The sequence below is a fragment of the Anthonomus grandis genome, chromosome 1 (assembly GCF_022605725.1).
Source record: "Anthonomus grandis grandis chromosome 1, icAntGran1.3, whole genome shotgun sequence".
Classification (NCBI taxonomy): domain Eukaryota; kingdom Metazoa; phylum Arthropoda; class Insecta; order Coleoptera; family Curculionidae; genus Anthonomus; species Anthonomus grandis.
The window spans coordinates 29,785,814-29,804,221 of NC_065546.1; the positions used below are offsets into that span (position 1 = coordinate 29,785,814).

At 33.1% G+C, this 18,408-nt stretch overlaps 1 protein-coding gene across 1 annotated transcript in view; it reads left to right on the top strand.

Annotated features, from left to right (window-relative positions):
* The window catches only part of LOC126733456 (opioid-binding protein/cell adhesion molecule-like), a 562,254-nt gene that overhangs the window by 54,113 nt on the left and 489,733 nt on the right, over window positions 1-18,408 (top strand). The window lies entirely within an intron of this gene.

Consider the following 18,408-nt stretch of genomic DNA (forward strand, 5'->3'; position numbering starts at 1 on the left):
TTCATCAGAATAAAGCGCTTACTAAAGCGATGCAATTTTTTCTGCTGAACTTTAAGGAAGCTTCTGCGCTTCGAGCGCTTCTGCATCGCTTTGTTCTGATGAACGCAGCCTAGATCAATTACTAATGTCAACGTCAACGCGTATAACACGCGTTGACTAATTTCAAGCGATCTATCGGTTTTAACCGCGGTTATGCCCTTGGTTGAACTTGAACAGTCCCTTTATAACATAACCAATCGTGTCCGCTTGGACGTGTTTGGTTCAAGAAACTTCGTAATTTGTCAGCTGTCGCTGTCATCATAATCATTTTGTTTGTTTGTAAATAATACCCCAGACGCCAGTAATGTTATATGTAATTAGTTCTTAAACATAAATATCAAAAAAGAAAACTTATTAGCCATAATAAAATTTTGTGTTATTTTTAAAAAGGGAATAATTTGTTGTTAGCAAAGCAAAAGCATAGCAAAAACTTATTGTAGATTTCTGCTGTACCTTAACATATGACATATGTACCTATATAAATACATTCGCCGACAGATGGGGCTGATTTTTAAAAATCGCAGAAAAGATGATAAATCATATTATCCTAATAATTAAATGATATTTTTCTCAAAAAAAAAATAAATATATATATAGTGGAATTCTAGTACAATTTGATTATTTTTCAGCTGAATTCTAGAGGAATTAAATTTTTTCATTTAGTGGATTTCTAGTGAGATTTAATATAGTTTCTGGTGGAATGTCTTGTAACAAAGTTGGCAACACTGATAAGACTTAATTTACGCATGTAAAGTAATTTCCAATTAGGCTGGGAGTTTTTTAGACCTCAGAATACCAGTTGAGACTATTTTTACGACTTTTTTACGACTAATAGTTTTTGGTAAAGAAATTGTTTCATTTCCCAACAATTGCGGGAAAGTTCATTCTCGCACTTGTTACGAAATGAATACTTGTGGCGCCACCTAAAAGTCATACTTGAATTAAGATGAATATATTTAAAAACATAACCCTTATTAATTTTTCCCGTTGTCACTTTAACACCGTTATGTCATTTTAAGCCATGTCATACTTCGAGTTGACTAAACACAAATATACTACACGACTCACCGATCACGAAACTTTATAGTAAGATGAATACATTTAACCAGTTAAAGCTTAAACGAAACCGTAATTCCGTGTGAAAAATCGAAAGATTTATACCTTAAACAATATGATACTTTCATGCATTGACGAAAATTAAAAAGAGCTAATTCGATCTCCGAAAATGTGATTCTCGCCTATTTTAGTCAGTTAGCTAAGTCTAATAAAGCTTCAACACTATGGAAAGTGTATTCAATGACCAGAACAACAATTAACGTTAAACACAATACAGATATATCAAAATATGCCAGGCTACGAGCATTTTTGAAAAAACACTGATGGTTATCGAGGAAAAAAATCAAAGATAATAACTGGAGAAGAAGTATACAACCATTTTATAAATAATGCTCCAGATCATATTTATCTTGCTACAAAGGTACATACATATGTACTTAGACATATTTTTACCCACATATCCTAGATCTTTAAAATACCATAAACATGTATATAATGTACTAATGTACATTTATTTATTTTTTTTTTAATTTAAATTTATTTATGTACTAATTTTTTAGGTTGCTGTGATATTAAGAATTATGGGAGCTTGTCGAAGACAGGAGCTCTACTTAATGAAAATTCAGGATATTAAGAACTTGGGGTCCGCTATAATAATAAATGTTCCTGATACAAAAACTAAAGTGCCTAGACAATTTACAATCACTGAAAAGTTTTATACCTTATTTAAAAAATATTCATCTCTACGGCCACCAGATATTACGACAAATAGTATCTTCATTAACTTTTAAAATGGCCGCTGCACCAAGCAAGTGATTGGAATAAACAAACTGTTAAATAAAAAAATAAAAAAAAATTAAGAATTAATAATTATAATTAATCATTAATCAATAACAATTTTATTACTTTAATATCGCTTTAATTATACTTAGATTAAATGAAATTTGAATGGAGGGATGGATAATAACAGGGAGGAAAAAGGAGAGTAAAGGTATGGGAAGTGAGGGTTAGAAAGTGGGTACAAGGGAGCCAATGGAAGGAGGGAGACTTACTATCGACTATAGAGACAGCTCAGGGGATCTTTTCAAAGGGAAGCCGACTAGCACTAACCACTTTGGTAGAGTGGCGTGGATTCAACAAGAGTTAAATAAAATATAAGCGCCACCTGTTTTATCCCAGATGGATAAGAAAATCCCGATGACCAAGAAAACAGGAAATTACTAAAAGCACTATACCTATAAACCTGAAAGAAAATCTCACAAGGAAGAACAGACAGTTTTAAGTGAATCTATATTAAATGAAAAGTTAATAATCAAACTTATTATTAAAAAAAAACAAGTTATGTTGCCCTTCCTAAATATAGTGTCTATATCAAGACTAAAATCTTATAAGTTCGCGTGAGTACTTTCGAAATAGGCCTATTTATCCAGTTTACAAGATCTATACGGTCTATTTCAATAAAATAACTAATATGCACCTAGTTATTATGAAACTATTCAAAACAACGGTGTGATAGTAAAATCTAATAATGAGAGTGATAACAATGTAATTTTGAGGTTAGTACTTAGTCTAATATACTACAGTAAAGCTAATGAATGTTGATAGTACTTTGGTTTACTGGTTAGGTTATTTTACTGACTGCACAAACATTGATCAAACCTGGCTCCAAAAGGGCTGCATGATTGCGATGGGGGACCTGGGTGGATCGGTTTAACAGTAAATGTCAATGTAGATGTTGTGGACGTTATTGGAGTGATGAGTGGAGATTTCTACCTCTTATAATAGTGGATAAAGACCATACCGGGGGATAAAAAAAAAAGCCTGAAAGTGGAAGAATACCCAGATTGAGGAATCGCCAATAGAGTAAGTAGATATAAGCATTGATGGTTAAACTTAACGGTACGTACTTATATAAAATTACATGTGTAATATTTAGATTATCATAAACCAGGATGCCAAATAAAAAATTAGGACTTACCAATGGAATTGGCCTTTTCTCGGGAACACAAAACTGGACACTTAAACAAAGAACCTTGAAAAAGTTGGGATTTAACTACGCCACTTATAATCCTGCACTATTGTAGTATGGCATTTAGTATCCACAAACTAAAATACCCAAAAGGTGAGTTTTCAACTTTTCATTGGAGTAAAATCGGCAAAAATACCAAGAAACAACCTTTTTCAAAGGCTTGTTCTTCAAGACTCCTGAAGGTCAAAGATTTTCGCGCCAGAAATGGTTTTAGTAGGGATATAGGAGAATGAGCTGGGATCTTATTGGCTAGGATATGATTTCTGACATTAGTGAAATCAAAACAATTAAAAAAATTAATGTTATGATCAATAATTTGAGTTTCATCATAAGGGTTGAAAATTATTGATATCAAAAATAGAATTAATACTGAAATGATAACTGTTTATTTTATTAATTTTAGCACCAGAATAACTTAGAAATTGCCTCTTGGAGTTCTATAATCGAGCTATGCTTTCGCTAACATTTTAGATTCATTTTATTTTCTTATTCTTTATGTATCTGACGAAAATAAACTGCAACAAAACTACGAACTATGCCTAAACAAGTGGCACAATTTTTGAACTTACCCAACCCTGGATTATACACGAGTCATTGTTTTCGAAGAACATCTGCAACAATGCTTGTAGATTCTGGGGCGAATATAGAAATATTAACAAGATACGGAGGGTGAAGAAATTGCTGAAGGATATATAGGTAACTCATTACAAAACCGCCTAAGTGTTTCAAGTCAAATAATGTCCCAAATTAATGAAAATGAGGAACCAGCACCCAAAAAACCCTAATTTCAGCAAAAAAAACTGCAGGCACTACAAGTAGAGCTTCCTTATGCAAGTGCTAACTCCCAACAGCAAAACATATTTGTCTCATTAACGACTAAAAACATATCGGATTCCCCTAAAAATATTACAATTCAAAATTGTACTGGAATTACAATAAATATATATAATAAAAACCATAAAAAATAAAAGCAAACATATTATTTGTAATTTTTGTTGTTTTTTGATAGTTTTTGTTTGTTCAAGAATGAGAAATGAACATTTGATATAAAAAGTAATTTACATTTAAATTTTTTTTTTCGATTTTAAGTTTCTATTTTCTTTTACAAACTCTTTTTAATAATAATATACAATAGTGGTACTTTTTTTGAAAAAGTAAAAATAGAAGTATTTGGATCTGATGTAATTGACTATAGTGACCTTAAGAAAAAAAGTTGATGATGAACTCTAAAAGACAAAACGTCGTATCATCAATTTTAAATTACCATCATGATGAGCGAAAAAAGTGGCTATGAAAAAGTTTATTTTAACTTTGTTCAACGACTTTACATGACAGAAAATAATTTAAAAGATTTTTTGATTTATTCGGATATCTCCGGAAATACTCGTAAGTTTTAAATTTTTACAAAACATTTTAAAAAGTATTAAATTACGCTATTTTACCCTAATTGTACAGACCTTTTATCTTTGAATGTTTTACAGTTAAATTTAAGACACCCTGTTGTTTTATTTGATAGTCGTAGAAAAAGTATAGTCTATAACATGTGCGAAATTGATAATTCTACACTCAAAGAGCCGTTCCCAACAAACAAACAAACCTTTCTACTCGTGTAGAATTTTGCTTATTTCGCACTTGTTATAGACTATACTATTTTAATATTTAAGTCATTTAAAAAATTGATAAAAGACTGGAAAAGGCCACCTTAGATATCCTTCCCATCTCTATATGTCTAGAAACTGACACCCAACTCACAATTCGATGTCTCAATGATGGAAAACTGAGAGCCGAGACAGTGGATATTATTACCGCCATACAAGAACAGGAAGTATGTACCTATATCCAAGTTCATAAAATTTATTGCTAAATAAAATATATAACAGATAGCTGGTGTGGAGGGCTGTGTCAGAGATGTGTTGAACCTATTCAACACATCATCTGCTTTTACTTAAAGTCTACGTCACAAATGTCTTAGGTTGGCAGCATCGTCCATCAAGAGATCGGTAAAATAGAAAACCCGTTTTATGAAATATAACTATATTATAAATAGTAGAATAGAGAAATCAAGAAAATATGCAAAACTTTCTCAAGAACAAGACAGTTTAAGCAAACTCTAAAACGATTGAGAAGTGAAAAACCGAATCAATTAATAACTGAAATGCAAAAAACATTAGCTTTGTCAAATTGTTATCGGTTTTGGCTCATAATTAAATCGTTAATTCAAAGAGTTTAATTTAAAAAATCCCATCAAGGAGAACAACACAAAAAAACTGTAATATTAATATTAATAATCAATTTAACTATTATCTTGTACGGGCCCAAAGAACATTTCGACTATGACCAATTAACTTATATTTTCACTATACTATACACAAACATTATATAAATTCGACATGGTATTAATTGTGTATGCCCTTTTCAAACTACGATTAAAATGTTTTGTGGTAGGTTAATAAAACTAAGCACAATCCCATCTGTTTAAATTATTTATTTGAGTTTGGCAAACAAATAAAATGTTTATTGATTTCTCGAGTAATATACTGGCTCGCGCGGGTCCATTAGACGTGATCTACGCTATGTGTACGCCATAAAAGCCCAAAGTGACATGTTTACGAGATCCCGTCAAGTCGTAAAAATTCGAAATATTATTTGTTTTTATAGTTGGGCTCTGTGCCACAAGAAAATTGATCACTTCATGTGTTTATTGTTATGTCCTTACTATATTTAATATTGAATTATTTAATAATTATTGCAGATTTTTTTTCTAACAAATTAATAAATTAGCTCCTATTTTAAGATAGTGCTAAAACAGTGTTTTTTTCTGTGCAACTGTCAGGGCCTAAATTCTTAAGAGGGCTTATTATATTACTTCCAGTTATTTGTAGAACATCAACAATATCTTGTCAGGATGTATTACAACAATAAAGTCTTAAACAGTAGCATAACGATAAATGTACTTACAGTAACTTGTGGTGTATATTCAGAACGTGTAAGAAGACATAATGATAGATGTATTGCTTACGTCAGGATTCGGGATCATTGATATGAGATGATACGATACTTAATACCTAAAAAGTAAAAGGTACCTATGACCAAATATTTTATCCTAGTTATTGTGATTGTTAAATAAAATTAAAATACGTTTACAAAAGGCCATTTCAGGCTTATAGCATCTGTACACAATACCATAAAACTATCAATAAGACTAACATCCTTCAAATTATAGACATCAGTAGACGTTGTTCAAGAGTTGTTCTCCACTCCAGGCAGAACAAAACCTGATGTCCAGCATTAGAAATCCAGTTGATGGGATAGTGCTAGCAAGCACTCCATAGAACAACACACTGATGTAATGGCCACAGATGTAAATAGCTCCTAAATAACCCCAGGTGCCACAACACTCTGGGTTGCACTAGTGCCACACACCTACTTACACTAGCTAGCGTTGTTTTACGTACCACGGTATAAGGTCCCTACACTTACAGTACAGAAAGATGCGCATTTAAATATTACTTTGTTTATACTGATAATGATTAAAATAATAAGAAAAACGTAAGGTAAAACATTGCTCAGTGAAAACTCTCACCTTTGTAATTTGACAGGTTTAGTCATTAATAGTTCAATAAAAGCACTAACCATAACACTAGAGAAAAGTTACGGGAGAACAAGTGGGCACTGCTGCGCGACTGTTTTCGAGTAAAATTACCGTCGAACTGAATTCTAAAAAGGATCATATTAGAAATATCCTTTAAAAGAATTCTGGAACCTGTCATCGCCTATGTTTTTGAGAACTTTTAAATATCAACATTGCCACACATTATAATTTTCTCCAGTGACCGCATAAGTACTAGTGAGTGCTATTTCTGTTTATTTTGATATCTCCGAAGAACCTCTTAAAACCATAAAACTTAAAGATTCTCACAGACCGTCCTTATCTTTACATGTTAGCCCCTAACATTCCCAACGGTTATCGTTGGCCTTTTTATTCATTTTTGATGATCGACAAAAACCAGATAAAATATAATAAATAAAATAAATTCACGCCTTACACAGCTATTTATTAATTTATTTGAAATATATGCTAAAGTAAAACAAATGGTACAGAAAAAAGAAAAACAATCAATAGTTACAACAATCAGTATCTCAAAGCAAAGTGATTGTACAATACATATATCACAAATAGTTCAAACTTGGCCTACCTTGATAAAAATCAATTGTCTTGAAAAGCCTGCATTGATCAATGCAGGAAACGTCCAGCTTAATAAAATGCTCTCTATATACTAGCATAATTTTTTGCATATATGCAGTCTGACTATAATTTAACGAACGACTTTCTGGTATAACATACATTCAATAGCCTAGTTCTCTTCAGCGAAATTTCAAATCATTAAAAGTTTATACTAACGAGGTGGACACAAGATATTATATTATTGACGAGTTTGTAATGATAAAAAGAATCTCATTTTAAATGGCGTTGTTCCAAAGACTGCAGCATTCTACACAGTCTTGTCTCATATCTTGGACTGGGAAAGAATATTTAAAAAGCAGATTTTGGTAGATTTTCTCAATCCTGTCTATATTACAGCTGGAGACCACATAACGCTACAATATTCAAGAACCTTTCTTACTAAGGCTTTTGTATCAGTTATTATAGTACTCGAACTTCTTTTATGTATTTCAGCATTCCAGATAATTTGCATATAATATTATCCAAGTGCAGATTTATTGTCAAAGACGACTTTTAAGTCATCAGATCTACCTGTCTTATAGGTGAATTTTTTATAAGTAAGTATCAACACTAGAAGAATCTTATGTTGACACGTGGAGACATTCAATGTGAGACTGTTTTTGTCACACCAAGTGATAAAACGCTTCATGACTCCATGCATGTTCGTGTCTGACTCTCCACAGTATCGGTTTAGCAGTCATACAGAGTAGACGTCTATACTCGTAGGAGGCGCCGGTGCTCAGTTTTGTTTTGTTTTGATTTAATTTAAATTGTTTTGATTTAGTGTTGCGTGTTTACATTAACGTGCTATATTTTCGCGGTACAAGTGTTTCCAAAAAAACTAATTAAGTTCCTGCATCAGTAAATGTTTTTGTTTTATAATCAGTTCCTGTTTTGACTAAATTTAAATTATCTGGCTACCATTGACCTTAACTTGAAATAATTGAACATTAACCGTAGGACGTGCAATTGTGTGTTTTGTTGTACGTTTGTTTCCTGCTTTGGGTTTAAGTTCAAGTTACTATTTACTTGCAGTTCCTGTTTTAATATTTATTTCAATTTAATAACATTGCCTTATAATCTAAAATGAACCGCAGTTCCAAATGTTGTCAGAAGAGGGATTTTCCAAATTATTGCTGCATCTCTTGTATTTCAATATTCCACCCAAGTTGTCTGGAAAGAAATTCTGATGCCATAAAACTGGGAGGCTATAGGATTTTATGCTCACAAAGATGTCAAAATGATTTTAATGAAAGAGATCAGGAAGGAAAAATTAATGAGCAAAAGATTTATGATTTGTTGACAGAATTGAAAGAGAAGGATATACATATAGAGATAATGAGAAGAAACAGCATGGTTTTTGAAGATGAAGTGTCGGAGGCTGAAAGGAAGTTTTCCTCATCCCTGGAAAACCTGCATAAACGGAATGAAGAGCTTAAAGTTGAATTGGAAAACTTAAAAATTAAAGAAGGTGAATTGTTGGCATTACTGGAAGTGAGCGAAAGAGCAAGTCTTAAGTTCAATTCACAAATAAGCGAGCTAAATATCCTAAATACAAATTTAATAGTAACGAGAAAAACATTAGAAAATGAGTCTTCAACCTATAAGACTGATATAAACTTGCTACAAAAAAAAGTAAACGACTTAACTAATTTAAATAAGAAGATGTTAGACTCCGTAAAGGTGTTGGAGGTTGAAAAAGATACCTGTTATTTCGACATTTGTGCATTGAAGGAACAGTTACAGATATCCAAATCTGTTGTTATTAATTCTCCAACACAGCTACCAACTAGGCCAAATACACCTGACGATAGTCGACCTCGGCTTCTATTTGTTGGTGGAAATTGTAGCTGAGTGTTCCTAAAACATTTACGTTTAAAGTTTGAAGCTTACTACAAGGTCCAGTGTTTCCTGAAGCCGGGCAGTTCAAGCAGTGAGGTGATTAGGACAGCATTAAATTTAGTTAAGGACTTTACGAAAGAAGATTTTTTAATAGTAATGTTAAATGGAATTTGTTCTTCATCTGATGTTTTAAAAAATGTAATTCAAAATCATGTTGATACAAACACTTTAGTGATGACAAGCCCTTATACTTATTTAAACCATAATGTTATCTATAATAGTAATAAGGCCCTTTATCGTACTTTTCATGAAAATAATATTAATCTGTATGGGATTTTGGAGTCTAATCACGCCAGTAACTTTGGTTCAGGCTTGGCATCATTACTACATGCACATATTTTAAAATTAATAGTTCATCGAATAAATTGTCTTTGAATCATCAAATTAATGAGTCTGAACTAGTTACTGATCGTGAATTGGATTCTTCTTCTTTTTTATAGATATGTCCGCGAAAGTTGAATCTCATTCATGTTCATATTCTACTAGTAAAACTAAAATTAGCTCTTCGAAAAACTTAAGTATCTTTATTCTTAATATACAATCCCTAAGAAACAAGATGGATGAACTTCATCTTTTGCTGGACACATGTAATTTTCCTGATATTGTACTTCTGACTGAGCGCTGGTTGAGGCCTAGTGAATGTTTTTTAATATCTGATTATCTTCCTATATCAAATTTTTGTCGTCAACAATCTATACATGGAGGAACCATGATCTTGGCTAGGCAAACAATTAAAACGATTTTTTGTAATATTGATAAGTATGATAATCTTCTGTTAGAGAATGTTTTTGAATTCTCTCTTTCTTTTTGTAAGCGTTTTAATTTATATATTCTTTGTATTTATAGGCCACCTACAGGAGATATTGCTATGTTTCTGGACAAACTTGATTCTCTTTTATCCCAGTTGTCCCTACACTCTAAGGTTATATTGGCTGGTGACTTTAATATCAACTACACTGATGAAACCTTGCCACGTACTTCTCTTTTAAGTATTTTAAATTCTTACGACTTGAAAATGCACGTTCTTTCTCCCACACGAATAACTTCTTCATCTGCAACTACAATTGACTATTTCTGTACAAATTTTGATGACGTTTTATGCACAGTACTCCCATCTGGTATTTCCGACCATGAAGCTATTCTTGCTAAAATGCCATATAATACTGTATCATCTTCATCTCATTATATGGGAAGAATTTTCAGCAGGAGAAATTTCAATGCTTTTTCTGCTGCTACAGCTTCGGTAAATTGGAATGCACTTGAAACGGCTTCTGACCAACTTACTTTATTTTTTCAAGTTCTGTGTGATACGATCAATTAGTGCTTTCCTAAAATGAGGCTTAAAACTAAGAAACGAAAACCATGGGTTACAAGAGGCCTTAGAATTTCTGCTAAAAACCTCCGTTTTTTGACTAAATTGTGCAATAAACCCCGAATGAAAATATCCTTGTATATCATCAGAAATACCGTAGTCTGTACAGAAAGACAATTAAAGCAGCAAAATCTAATTATTATAGGGATCGCTTAAATATGTTATCAAATAGGCAAAGAGAGTGTTGGTCGATTATTAATGATTTTAGACATTGCCGTAGAAAAGAAATCGCCTAAAAAACCATAAATCATCTGGAGCTGATGGGATATCTTCGAGGTTGTTAATCTTTTTGCCTGATTCAACCTTAAATACTTTAGTTTCTGCCATAAACAATTCTTTACATATTGGCATTTTTCCTTCATGTTTAAAAGAGGCAGTGGTTATTTCTCTTCATAAGGGTGGAGATTTGGATCAGCCTTGTAATTTCCGTCCCATTTCTATTTTGTCTACCCTCTCTAAGATAGTTGAAAAACTTGCAAAAAGCAGAATTTTGTCCTTTTTACATCATAATGGCATTTTGTTTGCAAATCAGTTTGGATTTCAAGCCGGTAAAGGGACTCATGATGCTGTTTTTAGCTTTTTGGAGAGCGTCTATGTGTCCTTGAATTCTGGAGAGCCATCGGCGGCAGTGTTTTGTGATCTATCCAAAGCATTTGACTGTGTGGATCATGGAATACTATTATCTAAGCTTGATAAATATTGGCACTCCAAACATCCTTTTCCATAATCCATAATGCCACTTTTGCGCATCCATAGCCAAAAATATTGGATTTTTAACTAAGCTAATGTTTGGCCTATTCCATTATGACAGGCATCAAAGTTTGTTGGCATTCTTGTTCGAGAAGAGCAAGTTGTGCCACTTCCGTATCACTTTCTGGTGAATAACTGTAAAAAAAAACCTTTTTCTATAAGGCATCCTCTTTCTGATCATCGGATAAAGTCTGACGAATCTTCAAAGGATTTAATTATCTTGGCAAGTTCTGGATATTCCATCTGATCCTTACCTTCATCTGTAAGTGAATAATTGAATATATAGGTTATTGAACAGTCGCCTTACAAATGGCAACCTCTGACTCATTCGGTACTGCCAACCTAGAAATTGTGTCGGCCACAATATTTACTTTCCCTGGCATATACTCCACTTTCAGGTCATATGGTTGCAATTGCAGCGCCCAAAATGCAATACGTCCAGTGGGTAATTTCATAGACAGCAATCACCGTAAGGGTTGATGGTCACTTCGGATGGCCACAATTTGTCCTTCAGTGTATCCTCTAAGCCTTTTAACTGGCCAAACTATCGCCAGTGCTTTCCTTTCTATTGTGCTGCAGTTCCTTTCAGCTGCAGACTAGTCAACTAGCGTACTCAATAGGCCTTTCATCCTATGGGGACTGCCCCTGGAGTAAAACAGCTCCAATGGCATAGTCACTTGCATCCATTGCAATAATAAAAAGTTGGTTTTCACCTGTTTGTCGCAGTACTGGCGCAGTGATCGCAGTGATTTTTGGTACTTGGGCAAATTTGTTATTGCCCTAACTTTATCAGTATTTACTATTATGCTCCAAGGAGTCAAAACCTTTTCTAGGTATTTGATATTTGAGGCAACAAAATTGCACTTTTTCCTATTACCTCTTAGGCTAAATTATTGCAACTTTGTGAATCTTTTTGAACATCTAGGTCCTTAATATGTTCTTTAAACATCTCGTATAACACTTCATCAATTTACGCTCTTAAATTGACATCTAAACCAGCCTTAAACTTGTCAATTAACCGTTGAAAGACGGCGGAAGCAGTTTTAAGGCCAAAGGTCATTCTTTTAATTCTGAAAAGCCCAAAAGGAGTGATAAAACCAGTTCTATCATGGCCCTCTTCTGCTACAACAATTTGCTAACAGCTCGCTTTTAAGTGAATTGGTGTCATAAATCTTGTTTGTTTTGTACAGTTTAAAAGGTCTTCAATTCTAGAAATTGGGTACTTGTCACTGTCTGTCACTTGATTTAACTTCTGGTAATAAATACAAATTTTCATGGAGCCATCTGGTTTTTCAACCATGGACACAGAGGCTGTTCACGGACTATCACACTGCTTAATGATGTCTCGCTTTAACCTAAGGTCTATTTCCAGCCTGAGAATATCTCTTTTTGTCTTGCACAATCGGTATGGAGGCAGAGAAATTGGTGCATTCCACTTATATGCATCTCGGCATGCCTTGTGGGCTAACCTCGTGGGATAAAAACATCTATATGGACAATAAGCAGCTCATTCAGCTTGTTCTTTTATAGAGGTGACAAATAAGTACCTTCATAATCTTGCAACATGATGTTTGGGCTATCTTCGACATCAATGGCAGCGGGTTTTATCACATCTGAAAGCTTAAACTTTACTTCTAAACTTTTAATAAAATAGCAGTATTTCTTAGAAAGATCCAGAACAACTTAGGATTGACATAAAAAGCCAGCACCTAATAGGGTATACTGAGCATTTGGCAAAGCTAGGAAAGTTGTATTTATACTCCTGCCCTCAATCAAAACATCTGTGGTAGCGCCAAAAATTTTGGTCAGCTTTGGTAATGCCACATTTGAATTTTCAGGTTCATAGCCATTGTCCCGGTTCCAGGTGTGGTGGTGCAAGAAGAACTTTAAAAACACTTCGGGCACCTCGGCCTAATAATACCAGGTGTCCAACATCCATAACAGGTATTGCTTTTCATTCGAGAGCAGCATTGTCCTCTTTATGTGCTTTATTTCTAGAGAAACCTCCTTGGTCCTCCAGTCCTTTACAACATGGCCAATTCTCTTGTAATAGCTACATACAGATCTTAAACGGTTGGTCTGTCTTTCTTTACTTCCAGTTCTTTTCTTGGTTTTTTGATCTTATCGAGGATACTGTTTGTCTTGTTTTCTCTCTTTCGGATTAACCTAAAAGGAACGGCTGTGGGTCAAACGGCTTATAAAGATGTGAACACCTTCTTGTAGTATACGCTCCCTTATTCTTCTGTTTACTAGTCCATACGCCATACCTAAGCAAGCGTGTTCTGGTATTACATATGGCCACTTCAATGAAATGGCTTTGGCATTAAAAATAAAAATGTCTGTTTTTGTGGTTGGAGAAAAAATTGTTGATATAACTTGAAAATTACCTTTTTGCGACCAAAAACTTCTTTAAGCAACTGGATTGCTTTATTCCAGTCTGATATAGTATGCCTGATTCCTTGATAACTTGTTGCAACCAAGTCTACCGACTAAATCGAAATCTAAGACCGGTCGTGTCTCTTTTCACACCGCGTAAGTTTCTCGTGGCTTTTATTAGTCAATCTGGGAGTGGCTACTACCATAAAACTAGGGCTGGGCACTCTATTGACATTTAGTTGAAATTATGTCTTCTACGTTTGAGATAAATTCAGCTTAGAAGGGTTTAATATAATATTTGGGTGCTCTGCAGAGATTTAAAAAAAATAGATAAAATAAATCATCAGCTAAACCAGATCTTTTGTATTTGCGATAGACTATATTTTTCCGTGTTAGAAGCTTTCGTTTCCAAGTGTTGTACCCTTTGAATGTCATATATATAATAGAATGAATTTGAAAATACCATGAATATTTGTCAAGTTTTATGAGCTTTTTGGGTACATACTATTTTATTCCTTTAGTCAGTATGTTATAAAAGGTCTGTACTCGTAAGTCTCAAAACTGCTCACAGTTCCGGTACTCCCCAAATATACAGTCCGGAATTTGCGAGAATTTAAAGATAAAGTCACTCTGGTGAAAATCTAACTAGGAAGATTTATCAAAAAGAACTAGCGTAGCTGAAGATTTCCCTACTCTGCTTAACATGAGATAAATTAAAATAACCTCATAAAACCAAAAATGCTTTTGAATTATTGTTTTTACGAGTTTCTTTTCTATCCATGAATACCTGTCTCTACTGTCTCTGCATTAGATCTGAGTCTACAGCAAAATTCAAAGGAAAGTACCCGAAACCCAGAGTCATAGCTTCGTCTTTGGATTTCATTGAAGGCTCAATTTTACCCAAATATCCTCATATATAAGGGCAGAGGAATCCGGTATAACTATTGCATCGAATCTATCTTGTGCTGTACATGGCTGTACCGCTTGGCTGCCTCCTCGTTCTTCTGTATTTGTAACTTTAGAATATCATAGTCACGATTTCTATGAAAAACTGTAGAACAATCAGCAAACATAATAAGGTACTTTATGGAAGAAGAAAATTTTCAGTTTGTAATCATCAGTATTATCATTATCTGATGATTATTTTATCGCAATCATCAATATACACTATGCAATCAATAAACATCACTTTTAAAATAAGATTGGCATTTTTGTTTCATGGATAAAAGGCTTCCTTCTAAAAAAGTATTTCCTTTATTAATCATTCGCTCCACTTCTAAAATGAATATCTTTAATAAATAGCAAAATCAAAGTAGCAACTGTTGTTACCGTCAAACAAAAAAGATCAAAATCACAGAACGAAATACCATCTTTAGCTACTTTCTACTATATTTCGCTTCATTATATTTCAAAAATACAATGTCAAGAAAATCCAAAAAGTGCTAAAAAAAATATAACGAGAATTATATTTTTCTTGCATTAGAGCAAAAAGCCGAATTTCCAGAAGCTCTACACACGGTACTTTACAAACTCTGATTTAAATTTTAACCATGTACACTTTATAATCAAAGTCTAAACAGCATGGTCAAACTGAATCGATAAAATTGGCCCCAAAACGCTCATGAAATGGGTTATCCATAGATCTAGTATACAATTTAAATTATATTGTTTGGGCTTTTCGCCATGTTGGCCTTTTCCGCACGAAACACGGTTTATGTACCCGGTTTGTTTTTATCCAGTACATAAAGATAACCATCGGTATTCAATTAACGTTTTTTTTTATTTCCTATTACATGTACGTTTATATATAAATAATAAAAAAAATATATATTTTTATTGACTGTTCTACGTACAATAAAAAATACCTTTGTCGTTTCTAGCACTATACAGCTGACGCGAGACACGTATATAACTTTTAACGGAATTATAAACACTTTACATTGAACGTAGTTCCGGTATATACGACGAAACTTTCCTAGAACGGGTAGTTTTCGCCCTCCGAGTAACTGAGCAGAGCTTCCCTTTTTCATAAACCTATTTAAATTTTGAATTTGTTTTAGTTGATTTTACTAGTACTTGCCAAAGGCGAAAAGTTAAATAGGATTACCAAGTTTTAAGGAGTCCTAATTATGAGATTAAAGTTTGGTTTTTGGAAGGAATTTCGATCGAAGTTGTGAGTTTCTTTATTAGCTTATTATAGTATTATTTGCCATTTATAGAGGAATATATAAAGCTTTATGGCGTAAATGCTTATTATAATAGGTGGATACCGTTCTTAAACAGGGGTTAGCTACTGTTAAATCATTTCCTCTGCATTTTCCATAAATAAGATGCATGTTTTGTAAACTTTGGCGGTATAGGATACTTAAGCATATTAAAACATTAAAACAGTAAATCAACTACACAAGCAGCTTAAATAACATAACGGCTACAGAAAAGTCCGTATAGCAAGTTGATCCCCAGAGCTGATCTCAAACAAATTTAAGTCATAAAATAATCGACTAGTCCGGAAAAAAAAAGCATACCATACACCCATTTTCCCAAAACACTGTCTTGTGTATTTTTTCTACGCCGACGCCTCTGTTTTCATGGATTTCATAAATTATTCTTCGATGATGTATCCCCAAGTTCCACAATGTGATTTATTAGATCGCCGAATAGTGAAAAATCGATTTGTAAACTTTTTAAATGCTTTTCTTCCATAGTCAGATGTAAAATATCCTGAAGTTATAAATGCCCTAACGTATGAAAATAAGGGAGCATATTTTGTATACTTATATATTATGTACTCCCAATATTTTTTCATTATATATAAGATTATTTTCGATAATTCTGTTGATTCTGGTGATGGTGCTACAATTTCTCGAGCTTTTATATACAATGGTTAAAAAAATGTTTTGATTCATATCTCATGGCCATATCGATGTCCGTTATTTAATGCACATTTTACAGTGGTATTTATTTGTGGTATTGTGACACTAATAAGCTCATGATTAAATGCAAGAAACAAAACATTAAATGTTAAAAAATTGAGATCGTCAATAGTCATTTCATAAAATTATTATATCCAAATTAAAACCTTTGATATAGAACGCCACTTTCCATACGTCCTTAAAAAATCAACATTGTAAGATGAACTTATGGCCGTTTGCCCCGCTACTCCTTAAATGTGCAGCACAACTTAGTATAACTTAGTTTTAAGGTTGATCTTAACTTTTAATGGCGTTGCACGAATGATACTTAATTTTTTTAGCTTAGTATTGGAAACGCTTGGCAACATCGTAAATAATCGACTGATTTGTTGCTAGTGTTTGCTATAAATTTGCGTGGACCAATAAAATTGGTAGAATTAGATGTGACATTCGACATTATCGATATTTCATCATTTGTTTATTATTTGATTTGGTATTTGTTCATTTAAATTTTCTTAAGTTTTCTGGATTATCTTAGATCTAAAAATATCTTAGTATGTTAATGGGTGATATGAACAGTTCTCGAGGAAAAGGAGAATATTCGGAAGCGTGCTCCTAATTTCACAATAAGAAAAAAAAACACTTTTGCTAAATATAGTTTCAAATTATAAGGGAATTATAGAAAATAAACAAACAAATGCAACCACTTGGAGGGATAAGGACAATGCATGGGGACTTATTACCAATGCATTTAATGCAGCAAATAAGGAAATAACATATAGGTCAAAGGAAAACCTAAAAAAAATATTATGACAATATTAAAAAGTATGTTAGGAAAGAAGTGGCTGAGGAGAGAAAAGAAATATATAAAACAGGAGGGGGAGTAACCAAAAAGAAAGATTCAGATGCAGTTAAGGAATTAACATTAAATTTAATAAATCCAAAAGCTGTGTGTGGAACATCCATCTGATGACAGGAATCCATTTGATGGTGATCAAATAATATCCAAGGAAATATCCATCGAAGACAGCAATGTATATATTAAAGAAAATCCAAGCAAGAAATTCTACATTCTAACAGCCAGAATTCAAATAATGGTCACAACTGCATTATACAGGACGCACGCACTGGAGGTGGGTTAACCAACCAACAAAATAAAAAGGTAAGATAAAATGATAATATAATGAATAGAATGAAAAAGAATCAATGATATTATGTTCTACTGCCTAAACTTTCAATAATAAACTTATTAGTTTAAGAACTGTTTTCTAATAATGTTTCTGGTGTTGTTCAGAGAAATGAAATAAAAATCGAAATCAAAGTCCTCTCTTTACACTGGCCCATTCCCACTAGGCAGATTATGTTGTACATTTATTATATTTTTCGCATTTTAGGAGCAAAATAAACCTAAAGCTGGAAATTCAGGACATGTTAGCCAAAAACCCCTTCTCTCCAACAACCCTGGCCTAAGCGTCAACGACCAAGTGCACAAATAGACCTCCCATCAAAAGTCCAGAGACAACATCTTGATACGTCTGTATCAAAGCAAAAATGCTATGAGGCTGAATTTGAAGCCAGAAGACAACGGAATAAAAAATTGCATCAATTGCAAAAAAAAAATTGTTCTTGAAATAGAAATAAAAAAATATGAATTAAACATCTTACTTAACAAGTGACCTTAAGTGAGTTTAGTTAATATTAAGTTTCATTATATTAAATGTTAAGGTAGATTTTCTAGACTTATATT